We start from the raw sequence: 18,880 nt of genomic DNA, 5'->3' as shown, positions 1-18,880 counted from the left end.
GGGAGGGGAGGGGCCGTTCGTTCGTGCGGTGATTTTTTTGTGTGTGTTCACGGTTCAGAGTGACGTGACCCGCTCTGCTTCCCCCCCACCCCACCCGCCCCCCCTCCCTCCCCCCGGGCCCCGGTCCGGAGGAGGGGGTCCCTGGGAGGGGGCCGGGCCGAGCCCCGTCCGGAGGAGGGGGCCCGGAGGAGAGGGCGGGGACTGGAGGGGGGAAAGTCCCCCGTCCGCCCCGCCCCCTCCCCCGGGCCCCCCCCTCCGGAGGGGGCCCGCCCCGACCCCCCCCAGGGACCCCCTCCTCCGGAGGGGGCCCTCCCTGCCTAACCTACCCCACCCCGGGACCCCCTCCTAACGAGGGGGCCCTTCCTCCCTAGCCCACCCCGGGACCCCTCCTAACGAGGGGGCCCAGCCCATCCCTCCCGCCCCCAGGACCCCCCCGAGGAGGGGCCCTCCCGGACCCCCGGCGCCGCCGGGGATCCCCCACTGTAGTGCGGGGGCAGCCGCAGCCCCGGCGGCGCCGGGCGCTCCTTGAGACCCGCACAGCGGGACCCGCCCGGCGGGCCCGGCCCGTGCGGGGCTCCAGCGGGGGCAGGGGGCGCCGGCTCCGGCCCTCTGGGCTTTATTCTCCGGCACCCCGAGCCCCGCGGCTGCGGGGGAAAGACGGAGAGGGGAGAGAGGAGAGGGCAGGGAAGGATGAGGGGGCACAGGGAGAAGGATCGGGGCGGGTTCGGGAGAGGAGGGGCAAGGTAAAGGCCGGGTGGGAGGGGAGAGGGATGATGGACAGAGGAGGGGAGAGGGATGATGGACAGAGGAGGGGAGAGGGATGATGGACACAGGAGGGCAGAGGGATGATGGACAGAGGAAGGGGAGAGGGGGAACAGAGGGGAGTCGGGTTGGGGAGAGGGGAGCGAGAGGGGCGAAAGGAGGGGGGGGTCGGGGACGTGCAGGGGAGGGAGTGGGGGAGGCTGGGGAGCGGGGAAGGGCAGGAGGGGAGTTGGGACGGAAAGGGAGGATATGGGGGAGAAAGAAAGAAGCTGGAGGGGCAGAAAAGAGGGGACAAGGGGGGGAAGAAGGAGGAGGATAAGGGCAGGAGAAAGAGGGTAAAGAAAGAGAAGTAGAGGGGGCCTCTCCTAGGCCACGCTGGCAGAGCCCGGCGCAGCTCCAGCCTCTCCGAGCTCTGAGAGAGCAAATGGCGGCGAGAGGGAAAGCCGGGACTTAAATCACCTCGGCCCCGCCCCGCGCAGCCGCACTGGGGCCCCGCGCACCTGAGCGGGCCCGCCCCGCGCAGCCGCACTGGGGCCCCGCGCACCTGAGCGGGCCCGCCCTGCGCACCTGAGCCGGGCCAGGCCCCGCCCCGGGACCGCCCCTGACACGGGACGAGGCCCCGCCCCTGGAACCGCCCCGGTCCCGCCCCTGAGAGCGGGCCCGGCCCCGCCCCTGGAGCCGAGCCCGGCCCCGCCCCTTGAGGCCGCCCCGGTCCCGCCCAGCCCCGGCCCCGCCCGGCTCGGGATGGGGCGGGACCATCGCTCCCGGCCCCGCCGCTCTCACCCGGGCCGGGCCGGGGCTGCCACCGGCACCGGCACCGGGGCCTCGGCTCCGGGCCCTGCCGGGGTCTCTGCGGGTCCCGGGCGGTGCCGCCTCTCCCCCGCCGGGCGCGCTGCGGGTCCCGGGCCCGCAGGACCGAGGCGGGCTCGGGCCGGCACCGGCACCCCTCCGGGGCGGGCGCTGGGGCCGGGACCCGCCGGGGCTCCGGGCAGCCCCCGGGATCCCGCGCTCGGTCCCGCCGGGCCGGGCCCCGCTCCAGCCCCGAGCCCCTCCAGGAGCCCGCGCCGAGCCCCGAACGCGGCCCCGGGGCTCTGCTCCGAGCCTCCAAATGCACACCTGGGTCTCTCTGGGATCCCAAAGCTGCCTGAGGGACCCTGGTTTCCAGCCCCGAACCAGGGCTCAGTGTCTGTGTCTGCACTCGGCCCAATGAGCCCAGTTTGAGCCCCAAACGCAGCCCTGGCTCTCTCTGTGAGCCCCAGAACTGCTCCAGCCCGGGGGGTTCAGAGCCCCAGGAGTGCCCCGGGCCAGGGGCAGAGCCCAGCCGGGCACCAGCAGCAGCTCCCTCAGCCCCAGGGGATGGGGAAGGGACCAGAGACACAAATCCAGCTCAGAACAGTTTAATAATCATGGAAACCAAGGCAAATACAATCATTTGATATTAATGTCAACACACAGTAACAGTGAGAGCAACAAGGGCAGTGAGTACAGTAATGAACAGCAGAGAGAGAAAACCCCTTCCACACTCCCCCTTTAACATTATAAATCCAAAATGTGATCCAGAGCACCATCAACTCCCAGTGTGGGGCATTTCCACATTGCTGTTCCTTTCCTTGTGTTCCATCCTGGGCATTTGTGGATGAAGGGAGGCACTGGCTGCTCCTATGAGCGAGGGAAAGGCTCCTGTGCTGTTCCCAAAAACACAACTCCTGGAATTAGTGCTCTGGGAGCCCAGGCCAGCCCTTCCAGTGCCTGGGGGTCACCCAGAGGGTCTTCACCAGCACGAAATGAAAATGCCATCCTGGTGCAGTGCATTTCCAGCAGGATTGGACACTCCTGGCCAAGGTGAGCAGTCCATGAAAACTGGACTGGTCACAATCCATAGGGGATTTTCAGTTGGAGACTTCAGATCAGAAACTCCGGTTCTTTTCGGCACCTCTTGCCTGAACGTTTCCCTGCAGGAAGAGCTCAGTGAGTATTTTTACTGACCACGTTATTGCCAAAGCAGGGAAAGCCAAGCAGCGTTCCCTGAATGCCCCCATCCCTTCCAAGGCCATCTGCTCCCAGTGGTGATGGGCAGAGCCTGCCCGGAACAGCCTCCAGGGGGATGAACTCCCTCATTCCCAAGGTGTGAATGGTTCTGGCGTTATCCCTGTCCCTGCTGTGCACAAACCCCGGAGCTCCAGGAGCTGCAGCAGCTGCAGGCAGGTGTTTTCCCTGCTCAGCTTTTCGGGATGTGGCTGAAGGTCCCTTCCCTGTCGGCTCTGGGAGTTGTCCCTGCCACAGACCCCGCTGTGACCTGGCCCTGCTGGAGCCAATTCCCTGTCGTGGCCACAGCCTGCAGGAAAAGGGGAAAGAGCCCAGCGGGCCCCAGCTCCAGGCAGGAATGGCTCACACAGGCTGTGGGTGCTCCTCCTGCTCTGAAGGGAGCTGGGATGATTCCCAAGGCCTGGGCAGGGCTCCCTGTGGAGCAGCAGCACTTCAGTTCTTCAGCCAAGGCCTCTTCCTCGGGCTCTGGGGCACAGGATGAGCCACACATTTGTCCCTCCCTTATTTCTCACACACTCCCAGACTGAGGCCCTGCTCTTTCTGCCTTCCTCAGGGGCTGCAGTTTCCCACTTCTCAGCAGAGCAGTGTCTGCAGCAAACTGCCAGAGCTGTCCCATTCCCGAGTACAGAGCTCAGCACAAGGGAAGAACAAAGGTTTTACCACTCACCATCTTTAACTTTCCTTTCTCACATCCACTTGCTCCGGCTCTTTCCATCTCAAAGGTTCCTGGTCTTTGTGTCAGCCTCAGAGGATTCTGTGAGGAGATTTCACAGCCACAAATCAAGATCCAAACCCACAGGGTTGTCCATAAAGGTGGAGCAGTGTTGGTTGCTCCATGTGCACAAGCTAAAAACCATGACACCGCTTCATCATTACCTGGAGCTGGTGCTGTAACAATGACAAACTGATTTTCCATGTCCAGAGATTGTCCTGCTCAGGCTATGAGACCTTCGACTGCACGGTGTTCCCTCCTGAAAACCAGAGCACAAGGAAAACCCCTGGGGAGCCGTGGGAAGGAAAGCTGCTGGCACAGCTCTGATTTCACACACGGATTTTACAATCCCTTGGATCTCGTCTGGGCCTTCCCCCCCTCCACTGCCGATCGCCTCCCTGTTCCCTCAGAACGCTCCTTCTGTGCCCCACATTAACGCGCATTTTACCCCAAAATGTTCATTGTGCCCTTAAAGAATCCGCCCTGGAGCGACGCCCCGGGCCCCGCACGGCCGAGGCAGCTCCGGAGCCCGCAGCTCCCGGGGCATCCCCGGGGCTGTCCCCGCTCGGGGCTGTCCCCGCTCGGGGCTGTCCCCGCTCGGGGCTGTCCCCGCTCGGGGCTGTCCCCGCTCGGGGCTGTCCCCGCTCGGGGCTGTCCCCGCTCGGGGCTGTCCCCGCTCGGGGCTGTCCCCGCTCGGGGCTGTCCCCGCTCGGGGCTGTCCCCGCTCGGGGCTGTCCCCGCTCGGGGCTGTCCCCGCTCGGGGCTGTCCCCGCTCGGGGCTGTCCCCGTTCCCGCTCGGGGCTGTCCCCGTTCCCGCTCGGGGCTGTCCCCGCTCGGGGCTGTCCCCGTTCCCGCTCGGGGCTGTCCCCACTCGGGGCTGTCCCCGCTCGGGGCTGTCCCCGTTCCCGTTCGGGGCTGTCCCCGTTCCCCCGGCCCGTCCCCGTTCCCGTTCGGAGCTGTCCCCGTTCCCGTTCGGAGCTGTCCCCGTTCCCGCTCGGGGCTGTCCCCGTTCTCGCTCGGGGCTGTCCCCGTTCCCCCGGCCCTGTCCCCGTTCCCCCGGCCCTGTCCCCGGTCCCCGCTCACCTCCGAGCCCGCCGCAGTCTCCCCCGCTGTCCCCGGCCCGGCCCCGCCGCTCCCCGGGCTCCGCCATTGCCGCTCCCGCTCCGCGCCTGCGCCCCGGGGCTGCGGCCGCGGGTCCTGCCGGGAGCGCCCGGCCCGGGCCCGCTGCGGCTCCGCGTCCCGATCCCGGCCCGGGCCCGCTCCGGCTCCGCGTCCCGGTGCCGGTCCCGGTCCAGCTCCGTATCCCCGTGCCGATCCCGGTCCAAGTCCCGGTGCCGATCCCGGTGCCGGTCCCGGTGCCGGTCCCGGTGCCGGTCCCGGTGCCGGTCCCGGTCCAAGTCCCGGTGCCGGCTGAGCCGCGGGCAGCGCTCGGGGCTGCAGTGCCCGCTGTGCCCACACGGCGGCAGCACTGAGGGCGCAGCGCTGTCAGGGTGCCCCTGACCCCAATTCCCGTCCCGGGGCCGATCCCGGATTTGGGGAGTTCCAGAAAATTCCGAGCGCACGGAGCTGTTTCTGGTTCCTTCCCACAGACCATCCTGTCCTACCGCTTCAAGCTCTTTATACACGAACGTTGTATTCTTATTTTCAAACCCTACAGATCCATATTCAGAATTTCTTACAGTCTAAAATCCTGACTATAACACAGCAGGCACTGGGGGTTATTGTAAAACAATTGATACATAAATTAAGGATATTTCTCAATATATATAAAATTAGAATTTTGCAGTTTTAAGTATTGTAAAAGAAAGAAAGCTCACTCTTAGAATAGTTCTCAAAAGTTTAATGAGGGAATAAAAAAGGGCAGTGTCCAGCTCTGGGTGTTCCTGGCTATCACCTAATGAACACGCTGGTACGTTAAGACAGTGTTACCTATATACTGTTACCTTACTAAGGCACACACATATTCATAAGTTTCGTGCATCATTCCAACATTCTTGGGAGCTTTTGATGTTGCAGAAACTTTCCTTTGTTTGGTTTCCCACCCTGACTTACCTACGTGACATCCTGCGGATCAGGTCAACAGATTTTATTCCTTCTTGTGGCTTCACCCCGTTATTTCTGATAACAAATTGTTCTCTGATTCTCCTCCCCTGCTCTGGTCTGTGTCACTCTCACCACTTGCAGAGGTCAGTCAGCAGATGTGGGAAAAATCATCATTGTGGGAAAAAACATCATTGCTTTACACAGTTCTCCCAGTTACACAGAGGTGTTTTAACATTTCATGCTTTGCCAAGGCCTACAGTACAGTACATTCATCACATTATTATTTCTGTAAGCTATAAAGTGCATATATCAACATAATACAGTTATGACACTGCTATTTCTGTGGCAGTGCATGCAGTGCATGCTTAAAATGAGAAATTAGGTTATATTAGCAAGCAGTTGAAAGGGGTTATAAACTGCACTATATTTAAATACTTACAGTTGATATCAGCATGTAAAGACTAATACACAAATGGGACAGCCAATATTATAAGGTCATTTTTAACAACTCCTCCCCTTTGTCTTTCTTACTGTGTTTGGCTTGAGCTGCAGCTTTTGAACCTCTGCACTTTTGGCATACCCATTCCTTTCATATATCTTAAATGCTTTCTCTAGGTTTTTATCACCTTTCATTTTTTTCAACACCGTATTTTTCTGCCTTTTTTCTGTGGTTTCTGACTCTGGATGGGAGGGCATTGTCTTTATTGGCATATTTTGAACCACAAAAGTAATTAATGGGTAAGACATGGGATCAAACATGGAAGGAAGATTAAACTTATTATTCCACATAACACTACAAAGCCCTCCTTTTTCCACCAGGATAATCCAAAAAAACTCTTCTAACCATCCTTTACTTATTTTAGATTTCCATTTTTGGACTGGTACATGGGCTGTTTTCTGGATGTTTCTGGCTATATCCAAAACTGCATCCCCATTATCATCAGCTTGTAGACAATTTTCCCCAAGCCCCTCCTTCCTCTGCTAACAAAAAGTCGAATGCTGACCAATTTTGGTGCACTCAGCTCTGCTTTGCCTTTGCTGCCTTTTTCACTGGATGTGATTTCTACAACTGCCTGGAGCCTGATGATGCCATTTATTAATTGGGGTTGATACCCCCAACTCCCATCTTGTGCCCCCATGGCTGGACCTTATGTCTGCACTGTCCCTTCAGATGGCCACTCCTCTTTGCCCCACCTTTGGTATCCCTCAATTTCTCCACTTAGTTCTCTCTTATTTCTTTATGAGGTGTTATATACCAGTATTCCCAAATTGTCTCAGTTTGGCAGCAGGAAAAATCCTGGTTGTACAATTCCCAGAGTGCAACTCCTTCCCACAGGGGAGGAAGTTTTGGATAAGCCCTTTCCCCACATATCCAGAATGAGCCATCCTGTGCTTGCCCGTGTTCCTTTCTTTGGTTATTAATGTTTTCCCAAAATTTAGATATTTCTGGGATCTCATAATAGGGACTCTTCCCCGGGTCATTGCACCAGAAAAGTTTAATCTCCTTTTCGTATTTACAATTCTTTTTCCTCTCCTGGGTCCAATGCTCTGTGAGTTTTTCAGGGATCCACCATTTGAAAGTTCCATTATAAACTTTATACCTTTTACAGGAAGTTTGTCCTGCATTATCTAAAAATTCTTTTTCTAAATGCCAGAAGCACTCCTCTCCTATTATTTTTGAACTTAATATCCACTCTTCTGGTTTCCTTCTTTCATGTTGGTCCTGTTCCATTTAAGGAGTTGGACCAAGCCCAGGCCTCTACCTGGCCATTCTTCAGATATTGGGGCCCCCACACACACTCAGAACTTAGTAACATTCAGTTATTTGCTGTTTTTTTTTCTCCCAGATCTACAAATAAATTCTCCCCTAATCTCGGGAGTTCTATCTCAGCTTCTATTTCTTGTTTGAGCTTTGCACAGAAATTTCTGTGAGGAGTTGGCTCTGGCCCTTTTGTAAACAGTTCACCAAATAAAGTGTCTCCTACAGGTGTTTTCAGAATATTTCCCCTCAGCTGCAGGAGTTTTGGGGATACTAATTGTTCTTTCACTGAGCCTCTTACTGCCTCCCCATCATATGGAGTAGTTGTCTGCATTCAAAACATGCTCCCTGTTTTTGCTTTACCTCAGCTTCCCACTCAGCTTCCAACAGCTCCTCAATATCGGGGAGCATCCATTCAACCCCACAACAAATCATCAGAGCTGCTTCTTGCCCTCCATTAGTGCTGGAACCCCTCTTTTTATCTCCACAATTTTTGCAACATTCTTGCTGCCTTGGGGACAACTGTGGCAGAGCTGGCCACAGTTTTACACTGACATTGTACCCAGCTTGGATGTCCTGCCCCAGGGTGTTTCAAGCAGGGTATGTGACTGGGAGCAAATCTGGGAGCTGTTTCACCAGGGAAAGCTGATGGGATTTCTTTTGGTAAGCTGCAGGCTAAAGCAAAAGCTCTAGGATTTATGGGCCCGGTGTTTGTTGGTTTATATAACCCTGAACCCCCTGACTGGGGTAAAATCACCGCCCCGCAGTTCGGAAAGCCTCTGGCCTTTGGGAATCCAAAAGAACTGATAAAGCCCACAGGGACGCCTCTCCCAGTCTGGATTGATGTTTGTTTACTTGCCACATTGAGGCCGTGTGTTTCCTTTCAGAGCCTTTTTCAGTCCCTCTGTGGAGGTGAGGATCCTCCAGGCACGGGGTTCTGCTGCTGCTCCTTTTATCCACCAGCCTGAGCCCAGCCTCGCTCTGCATCCATAGAGCTGATTCTGGGGTGAGCAGAACCTGAAAGGGAGTTACCCATTGGGGTTAAAGGTTGGTCTTGATTATTTATTTAATCATTGCCCAGTCTCCAGGGTTGACATGAATTCTGAAATCTAGGGTAGCACTCTGGGGGATTCTCCCCTTTTCCCGCAGATTCTCCACAGCCTGTGCTATAGATGGGACACATACCTTGACACTGTCCTCCCCTTCTTCTTAAGTGGCAATGCTATTTACTGAAATCAGAAATGGTAAACCAAACATCATTTCATGAGGTGAAATCCCTAAATCTGATCTAGGCTGTGTTCTGATTCTTAACAAAGCCAGGGGTAGGCATTTAACCCATGACATTTGAGTTTCAATCATCAGCTTAATTAGAATTCTCTTGAGGGTTTGATTCATCCTTCCACCCCATCCCAAACTTTGGGGATGCCCTGGAGTGTGTAATTCCCACTCTGTACCCAGAGCTTGCAGCACCTGCTGCAGCACTTCTGATGTGAAATGGGTTCCTGGTCTGAGTGGATGTTCTCCACTATTCCATTATGGTGGAATGATTAATTGCAGAAGGGCCCTGCTCACTGCACTAGCAGTGGCTGTAACTGCTGTATTGCCTCCACCCCGTGGGTTAAATGATCTGCTATCACCAGCACAAACTTCCAGCCCTGCACTTGGGGGAGTTCAGTGGGATCCCCCTGGATGCTCTGACAGGGCCGTGGGGCTGATCCTCGCCCTCCCGGCACTCCCCTCCTGCCCTGTTCACCTTTTGGCACATTGCACACTCCTCACTCACTGCTCAGCTACTCCAGAATCTCCCATGCAGCCCAAATTTCTCAAAACCTAATCACTTAGGGCCTGGGTACCCCAATAAGTCTTATTATGCATGCTTTCTAATATTTTTTTTTGCCAATGGTTTATTTAATAACTGCCTTCCATTGGATAACACCCACTCCCCCTTATTGTCCTCTTTTTGCACCTATTTCTAGGAATTTTTTCTCTTCTGTTTCACTGAATATTGGTGTATCTTGAATTTCCTCTGAGGGGGTTAAAACCATCATGATGTTCTCTTCTCTGGACTCGGCTGCTGCTTCAGCCTCTCAGTCTGCCAGTATTTCTAAGGTGGTCCCTTTCTGATGTCCCCAAACATGTACAACAGCAATTTCTTTTGGTAATTGCAATGCTTCTGCTACTTCTTTTCATGGACTAGTCCTTTCCCCTTTGAACTGAGCAGACCAGGATCCTTCTTCCCAAATTTTCCCAGAGGTGTGCACTACTCCAGAGGCATCCTTAGAGTCAGGGTACACAGCCCCTCTTTCCAGAGCTAATATTTCAAGGGCTGGTTTTAAAGCATACAGCTCACATGCTTGGGCTGAGCAGCTGGAAGGTAACTTTTTCTTTTCTATGCTTATCAATTCTTCATTTACTGTAGCATATCCTGACATTCACTTCCCCTGCATTACTCTTGAGGACCCATCAATGCATAACTGCCCTCCCCACAGAGGGGTTGGTCAATCCCATCTTCTCTTACTTTGGTATGATAATTTATAAATTCCAAGCAATCATGCACTGTTCTTCTACTGATTCTCCATATAAAAACTGGGCAGGATTGAGGTGTTTATCCATAACTAACTCTAGATCATCTTTGTCAACTAAAATTGCTTCATATTTCAACCCTTGAGAGTCAGTGAGCCATTTCTTGGCTTTTTGATTTAAAATATTTCTAAGTGCATGGGGGGTGTGCACTTTGACTTTCTCAAAGTCAGTTTTCTGCTTTGTTCCACCAGTAAGGCAGTGGCAGCCTGAGCACAGGTGGGCCACCCCCACTAACAGGATCTAACAATTCAGACAGGTCAGCTACTGGGTTCTTGGTTCCCCCCCATTCTTGGGCTAGGATTCCATGGGCTACCCCATTTTCTACATCCACAGATAAGTAGAAAAGTTTATCTAAAGCAGGGAGACTTGGCACAGGGGCACTGATCAACTTCCGTTTTAAATTCTCAAATCTCTGTTCATCTTCTTTTCCCCACGTGATTTCCTCTTCTGTTCATTTTTCATACAGCCTGGGTCTACCCTTCTATCCATATCCTACAACATCCTAACAAGCCCAAAAGTTTTCTGATTTCCTTTTTAGTTTTTGGCTGAGGGAGTGAGGTTATTATTCCTGTAATCCTTTCAGGGTTTAAACACCCACTTCCTTGGCTTACCATAAGTCCTAAGTATTTTACTTAAGTCTCTACAAATTGCAGTTTTTCTCTTGATATCCAAAGCCCTTGATTTCCCAAGAAATTCAGAAGAATTCCAAGAAATTAATTCCCAAGAATCTGTGAATTCTCAGCCTTTCTCTTCATCCTCTCCTGAAAGGAACAAATCATCCACATACTGGATAAGCTTTACTTGTGGCACAATAGGGAAGAGCTGTAATACTTCCCCCAAGGCTTGTCCAAATAAATTGGGGGATTCAGTAAATCCTTGGGGTGGTTTTGCCCACCTGAGTCGTTGCTTTCTCCCTGTATTGGGATCTTCCCATTCAGAAGCAAATGTATCTCTGCTTTCTTCTGCCAGGGAACAGGCCCAAAAAGTATCTCTGAGATCTACAGTTCTCTTATGTACTTCTCTCAGGTCTTGGACAAGCCTGCGTGTCCCATTTGATTTGTTTTTTAACTGATAATATGGGAGTATTGTGGGGAGACACGCACAGCTCTAAATTTCCATCTTGAATCAATTCTTGAATTTTTGTCTGCAACCCCCTTCTCCCTTCTAAAGAGAGTGGGTACTGCCGTGCTGAAATTGGGCAATCTCTGTTAGTTATTTTAATTACTGCAGGGATTATGTTTAACTTGCCCCTATTTCCAGGCTTGGCCCAAACTGCTTCCTCCATTTGTTTTTTATCTTTCTCTTTTGGGAAGTTTGACTCCCATTTTCTCTCCCTCCCTGGAAGCACACTGATACCTGACTGCACTTGTAAATCCCTTCCCAGCAAATTACATCCTGCCCCTGGTACTAATAAAACAGCCCCTGTTCCTGTTTTGTTTGTTCCTTCAAATATTACCTGTCCTATAACTGGAATTTCAAATCCTTCTCCTGTTGTCCCTACTACTTGAATTGCATTTTGGCATTTTTCACATCCTTTTCCAATTTGACAAACACATGTCCTCTCAGTCCTGTATCTATTAAAAAACCAAATTCTTCCTCCTGGGGGCCTACTTCTAAAGTTATCAAGGGCTCCTGTTGATATTTTGCCCCCAAGAGAGACCCTAGCATCCCTATTCCTCCATTTCTCAAGTCTCCTTAAAAACTTGAGGTCCTTTTCCCTCTGTGGGCAGAGTTTCAGTCCCCTTTTCAGTTCAGGTGTGCCATGTGCAAAGGAATGGTGCTTTTGGCATGACTAGAAATTAATGCAGCTGTAGATATGGCAATATCCCAAGTCTCTTGCTCACTGAAAATTCTGAAACACAGACTTTCTTCAGCAAGGTTTAGGACCAGAGGCAAAAAGCCACATCTCTTCTGATTAATTTTGTGGCCATGATCTCACTTCTTTTGGTCCTGAAAACAGATAGTCCTAAGCTGTCATCATTTGGTCAGCTTATGAGGTTTTTTCCTTTTTAAAATTGTATTCTCTCAAGGCAGAGAAGCCTACCATTCTACCTTTGAGTAGAGGAGCATATACAAAGTGTCAGTGAAGGAAACAACAGATATTGCAGGAGACTGCTAAAGGAGAGGTAAAATCTTCAATGCTAGGAAGACAGAGCAGCACTAAGTGAAATAAAAAATTGTCTATTTGCTTTTAAACTGATACAAAGCAAGGAAAAGTAAATTATTATAACTCCTTTAAATCTAGTAGAAAATGTGTGCATTAAGACAAAGGTGGAAGTTTCCAAGTTACAACTGCTTAAAACACTTCTTGCTAGGGATAGCACAGCAACTCAGTACCACCAGCAATTTTTTTTGCTTGAATCCCCAAAGGATTCCATCCCTTCAACTCCAATTCTGCCAGCTTTTCAGTGTTCAAAAATGGACTGGTTAAGATAGCAGTGAGAGAAAAAAAGAACAAAATAAACTTCTTTTATTGTGTAAGTAAGTAAATTTGCAATGGAGTTACTGACAGGTGAGTATACATGGACCCCATGCAGAGTTCTCTTTTTACAGTTGCACTTAAGGATTGTGCTTCAAGTATGGTTACACAGATATTTCCCCCCACACACTGACTGCCCCTTAATCCTAAAACCTGACCTGCCACAAAGTTACATGAAATAAAACAGACTGAGAAAATACTGGAGAAGGACTGCTGTGTATAAAGAAGGTCATTTACAGTATAGAATTACTGATAACAAGAGTTCAAAACCTGGACTGCATTACAAAGCATTTCTTCAAACATCCATTGTGGATTATTGCTGTAAGGTACTAATTGGTCTGCTCTAGACAAATTTACAGACATTCATAAAATAGTGAAAAATGCATGCTTTAGAAACCTGGGACATTTGGTGCCTTTGTGCTGACAGAATGTGAGGATGGAAGCCATTGGCATGTTTCAGTGTAGATCAGCAGCATTTAGAGGTGTTTTTCTTGTGTACTGGCTGATTCTTTGTATTTTTTCCTCATTTTTTTCAGGTGATCTTTTTATCTTTAGGTTTAGTCCATGGAGAGCTGTGCAACTTCTGTAGAGGTGAAAACATCATCAGTGTAAAACATTGTGTATGGAATACATACATACATAAGCAAAAATAAAGAAAGTATGTTAAAAATCCATGGCAATAGTGCACACAGAGCTGTATTTCTATTAAACTGATGTACCAGTTATAAACTGTTGCAGCAGAATCTGATACTTGCCAGCTGTGCCTAGAAAAGGGTCCTGATCTCTGTTAAAGGAAGATATTTAACTTAAGATATTTAACCTTCACATTGCAAAACCATACAAGTCTGATGCTGCATAGAGCTTCATATAACTGCATATGATATATATATATGTATAACTTTGGAAATCTCTCCCTGCTCCTGCTTCCAGGGCTACAGACACCACACTATAAAATTAAGTAATTTGACTACCAGTTTTTCAAATATTTAATAGTTTGCCAATTGTTACCAGCCAGAAAATATTTTGAACAGATGAACTGCAATTAGATGCAGGCAAAGCCTGAACTAAATAGTCTTCTCTTTTGAGACAGAACTTGGTGAATAATGTGTAAATATACTGCAAGTAATTGCATTTCACAAGACATTTTAGTAAAACCCCAACACCTGCTCTGGAAGAGAATACCTGAAAACTTGTCTCTGTTTCTGCTGCCTTCAAATGAGATCTTGAATCATTCCAACTCCCCAAACATGTCTTGGCAACCTGCCAATACAAATGTCACAGATAATTACTTAATATTTTTTCCTAAAATATTCAGTTAAAAAATAATTTAAAAAAAAATCTCCAGGTCTTCTACAAAGTTTTCATAGCTAAGCTTATCCCAGACTCCCATCACCCCTGTGGATAGTCTTTAACAATTTAGTCTTGTGGCAGCAAGTTTAACAACTAAATACTTATCCACCTTTCTTTGTTCTTGTTTAAATCTCATCACTGATAGTGAAGTTTACAAATGGTCCTAGGGAACAGAAAAGTAATTACAAATGTCTTTCATGGGTGAGGAAACAGTAACAGCTGAAAATCAGCATTACAGTTAGAATTTAGCTCTATTACTATGCTCTTGTCTAAACTCTAGATCTCTCAGGTATAATAATCCCTGAATGGGAATAAAAAGTCACTGAATGGGGCAGATGACTCTCAAGGTACAAAATCTTGGTACATTAATTGCTGTCATTTTATCCAAGCAATAATGTTATATTCTTTGCCCAAATGCTTTTTAATATCTGGGAAAACAGAGTTGCACAGCATAAATAAAACTAATTACAAAGTAGATTTTCGAACCAAGGAGATCACTGGATATGAAACCAGAGATTTACTCAACACTGAAAATTCTACTGTACTTAAATCAAAGTCCCTTCAGGAGTAGGATTAAGGATGCCATAGGAAAAGGAGTTGAAACATGAAATACAGTCAGATACTCATAATACTTGGTCATTACTCTAAAATGAGTTCACACTGGAATTTCTCTACTTGTTTTGCTATTAAAATGGCTACATTTAAATGGAATGAAAATGACAGGGTGTTTTTTAAGTTTTAAGTCATCAAGGCTCTTTCCAATGTAACAGTGGGGAAGTTTAGTAATGTTTAAGCTACTGAAGTGAGCCTCTGAGATTTGATGTGGGGAACTGTTTTTCATATTTTCCCACTCTAGACAATAGCAAATAAAATTGGATTAATATAGGGAATAATCAAGGCAGTATTGATTAAAATAATGTCTATTGATAAAGCACCTGCTCTTTTTATGACCAAAAAACACATCAAACAAAGTGGTTTATGTCTTAGATAAAGACTAAAAAGTCAGGTGACAGAGTAGCAATTTTTAGTAGACTTTTTATACTTCAGAACCTTCTAAGTGTGGTCCTGCCAAAACTTCCATTTAAATTATTTACTAGTAATCTAGATTTAAAAAAAAATATTTCAAGCTGAATCATGTTCAGAAAAAAGTGAGGGTTTGGGTAACTTCTAGATGTGCAGCTTGAGGACAAAAGATACTATAGGCCAAGCAATGAACAGTATTGCAAACTGTGCAATGAAGAGGACAGAAATAATACTAATTAAATATAAGGTAATTTACATACCCAGAATTTGCTCTGACTGTACATACTAGAACACAAAATCAGGTAACCTATTCCACCAACACAACTCATAGGAGATAGGAAGCAAGAACTATTAATTGAATTAATAAAGCTATAGGTCAATTGCTTAAGACATATTCAAAGAGAATATGTCTGCCTTAGAAAAAATAAAAGCAAATGATAAAAACAATTGTTTAGGAGGAAGTAGCCTTGCATAGTCTCTTCACAGACCAGATAACAAAAGCTGTCTTGATAGGAAAGGAGCAATAAAGATTTATGTTGGTAATATTTCATATTTGTTCACTCAGTTCTTTTCTTTTTAGTAGCACACCACATGTACACATTTGTGTGTGTGTATATGCATATATATATATATATATACACACACACATATATGTACATGGATACACACACACAGGCTGTGGCTTTCTTTCAGCTTGGTTCCTAAACTGAGTCAGATGAGAATATTAACATCATCTTCTGCTGTATCTCTGAACTAGATCTCTCTAAACTGGGCTCAGCAGAGCCCAAACTGAATCCCATCCTGAGATGACCTCAGGCATATCTATAAACACATACATATACACACACACCCCTATGTGTGTAATTACATGCTTTTATATTTATTTATATATGCACATATAAACACATAAATATACATATACAGTACATATATCTTTGTGTCCCTCAGTTAAAGACCAGTGGAGAAATTTAAACCCAATGTACTACAACACCTTTCACACCCTTAGGTGACAGACAAAGAAAGTAAAATATTGAACTTTAGTTATTGTTGCCAGTTCCCTCCATGCCAAGCAGAGGATTGTTTTGTATGTTTGTGTGTGTGACTCCCTTTCTGTCTCTTAGATTCTCTCCCATGAGAGATACACTCATTACAGAAGGACAGAATGAGAGCTTGACATGGCAGAAATGATCAAAAAGCAAAAACAATTGCCTTTGCAAAATAAAGGTGTTGAAATGTTGTCAGGGTGGGGTTTTATTTCATGGAAATGAGATCCTAGTGTACCTGCTGGAAGAGATACTGGGATCATGCCAAGCTTTGAATCAAGATTTCAATATCTGAGGGACATGTCAGGGAGGAACTCTGTGTTCCCCCACAGGAGCAGGCATCTCTGTACCTCACACCAAGATCATTCCACAGTAAAAAAATGCTCCTCAGCGGGAGCTTGAACAGAGACACACAACTGGGCAAAAAGCAGCTTTCTCATTTCTATCAGAGAAGGATCAATTGCTTTTATTCCAAGGGGTGAACATTTTTTTGGAAAGATTATTACTGAAATGTTAATGAAATGCTAACAAAACAGTAAAAACATCTTTGAAGAAAATATAGAAGGTAAAAAATCCCACCTGATCTCAGTCCTGCTAGCTAAACACAACTCCATTGAATCCTCTTGTACCAACATGACAAGGCAGGCTGTAATTTAAAATATTGCCAGGAATACTTCAGGGATGTTCCAGTTTTCATACCGAGTGCACGTGACATTTCACAATACGGATTATTTTCCCCACTGCTGGGCAGAAAGTTGTATGAGTTCTGTTTGCACATAATCTCTGTTAGCCACAGCTAAGTTTTAAATCAGTGCTGGCTTCACCTTTCTCTCCCCACCTGAAGACTGAAGAAGGCACAGGGATCTCTGGAAGCAACGCAGTCTCATATTTCAATGAGTTTGGAATAAATATGAAATGATTTTTTTTGCCTGTCCCTCTGCTCAGTGCTTCCAGCCAAGTTTAAGCAGGCTCTTAAGATACATCCTAAAAAAACATTTAGGAAGAAAAACCTCCAGCACTAAGAGCCAATGTACAGGCAGGTGCTGACCCTTGGTACGTGAGCTGATGTGTTTGCAGGGATACAGAAATGCAGTGAGTCAGTGCAGGGTCAGCACAGCAACTCAACCAAATGATGCTGCCTATTTTCTTATTTGTGCCTGAAGTGACAGGTGGATAAGAATTGCAGAGCAAAAGGGAGAAAACACAGCAGAGATGGGCAAGACCAAATACCTTGAAAGCTATAAATTAACAAAACAATTAAAACCACCATGCTTTGATCTAGCTAAAAAAACCTGGATGACTAAAACACCACAACATTTCTAAAAATGCAACTTATTGTTAGCATGGTGCAAGGCTGTCTTCTAGAGAATTTTGCATACAAGATGATGAAAAAATTCTCTTGTGCATTCATGAAACTGGCAGCACTAAAGAAAAAAATCCAACAATATTCTTAAGTTCTAACTTAGCTGTGCAAGTTTATTTCCTGCCATTGATGTTTAGAACAGAAAGGTCTTTTCTCCATAACTATTTCTGTGTTTTCTTCTGCCTGCCTTTTCAAGGAGCAGGAGGGGATGGTTAAACTCAAATGATCTAACTTGTTATGACCTTCCTAGTCCTCATTTACAGAATCCAATCTACCTTAAAAGATTTTATTAGTTTGAAATTTTGTTATAACAATTTATATTATTTTAAAATAAGTATTAAAAAAACCATTTATGTTATTTTTTCTCTTATTACTTCCTCTGGAAAAACTGTTGAAGAGTGCAATGTGATCAAAGCTCTGCAACTGCAGCTGATTTAAGAAAATGAAGTAAAATGCTGTGGTTGCTTAGAAATGGGTACAATTTTGGCTCCAATACTCAACGTCCTTTGTCACTGAATGATTAATGAACAGGAATGTTTGCTTACTGCAGGAAAATAGGGCAGTAAATAAAAGCACTATCACATCTATTTATGAGAGAAGACTCTACAAGGACAAAGCAAAAAATCTAATATGACAACAGAGAACAAAGAACCATTGTATGAACTCTTTGATGTTTTAGCAGCACCAAATGTGTGGTTTTAAATGATATGTTACATGCATAAGAATTATTTGACATCAAAAGGCAATAAAGTAAATTCTGGTGTAAAAGCCAGAATCCCATAAGATTTTGGGAAGACAGAAAAAGGAAGGGATACCAGGGAAAGAGCTCTGCAGAACTCTGGCTCTGCACAGAGACTTTCAGGAGGCAGACACAGGAAAACATCCCTGGATAAGGCTAAGAAAAAGTAATATTGACAAGATGCCTCTAATAAAGGACAAGTAACCAAAATAATGGAAACTTGTGCAAGAAAATTGAAGTTAATATTATTTTGGGTTTTGATGAATTTCAGATTATGCTTCACTGGATATCCTATCCACTTCTGGCTATTACTGGTCCTGTGTCAAATTTCCTTACAGATATATATCAGCAGTGACTAATTTCCAAATTTACTAGTCTGTATCCCACTTGCCAATAAATTTTCATCTGTATTTGTTCTACAGTAAACAACACTAATTATTGTGAACAGGCATAAACCCCATAAATATAAAATCGCAGAAAGATCACAAATTTAAGACAGAGATGCTCAGCCATACAGACTTAAAAATACCACTTGGAACCATCACCTAACCATTTTGCTTCAGTTTCTGCCTTAATAATTGTAAGACTGCATGTTCTTCTCTAGTTAGTCTTCACTACCCTAATTCTTCCAAAATATGAATCACATTTTATTTATCAGAGACTCAATAAAATGATCTTTGCCAAGTTCTGAGAAAGGATTGCTGAAATACTGGGTTTCTAAGCAACAGTTTTAATTACATCTTCACTGATTTTTCTTAAAAAATGCTGCATTACAACCTGTCCTATGTTCTTAACCATCCAACCTTCATCTTCCTTCATTGGGAGTTAAGCAGCTGTAAAAACTTAAAAAAAAGTACACACAGCCATGTAATGACAAAAATACAATAAAAACCCTTCCCAAGTGTTGAATTTTCTCCAAGTGACAGTGTTCACAGGTACAAATTGCAGCTTTGTATTACTGAAATAATATGATCCTTT

General features: G+C 46.9%; 1 protein-coding gene across 1 annotated transcript in view; it reads right to left on the bottom strand.

Moving 5' to 3' along the window:
- Window positions 1–2,143: 2,143 nt before the first annotated feature.
- The window catches only part of LTO1 (LTO1 maturation factor of ABCE1), a 29,367-nt gene continuing 12,630 nt past the window's right edge, over window positions 2,144–18,880 (bottom strand). Inside the window, exons 8-12 of the transcript XR_010080418.1 lie at window positions 13,567–13,644; window positions 12,782–12,967; window positions 4,604–8,339; window positions 3,476–3,562; window positions 2,144–2,714 (exon numbers count right to left, since the gene is read on the bottom strand). The gene's annotated coding sequence lies outside the window, so the exon portion shown is untranslated. The remainder of the gene's footprint in view (window positions 2,715–3,475; window positions 3,563–4,603; window positions 8,340–12,781; window positions 12,968–13,566; window positions 13,645–18,880) is intronic.

This window comes from Prinia subflava, chromosome 5 (assembly GCF_021018805.1).
Source record: "Prinia subflava isolate CZ2003 ecotype Zambia chromosome 5, Cam_Psub_1.2, whole genome shotgun sequence".
NCBI classification, from domain to species: Eukaryota; Metazoa; Chordata; class Aves; order Passeriformes; family Cisticolidae; genus Prinia; species Prinia subflava.
Note: the sequence above shows the minus strand (reverse complement) of the source record. Positions and strands in the feature narration are given on the sequence as shown.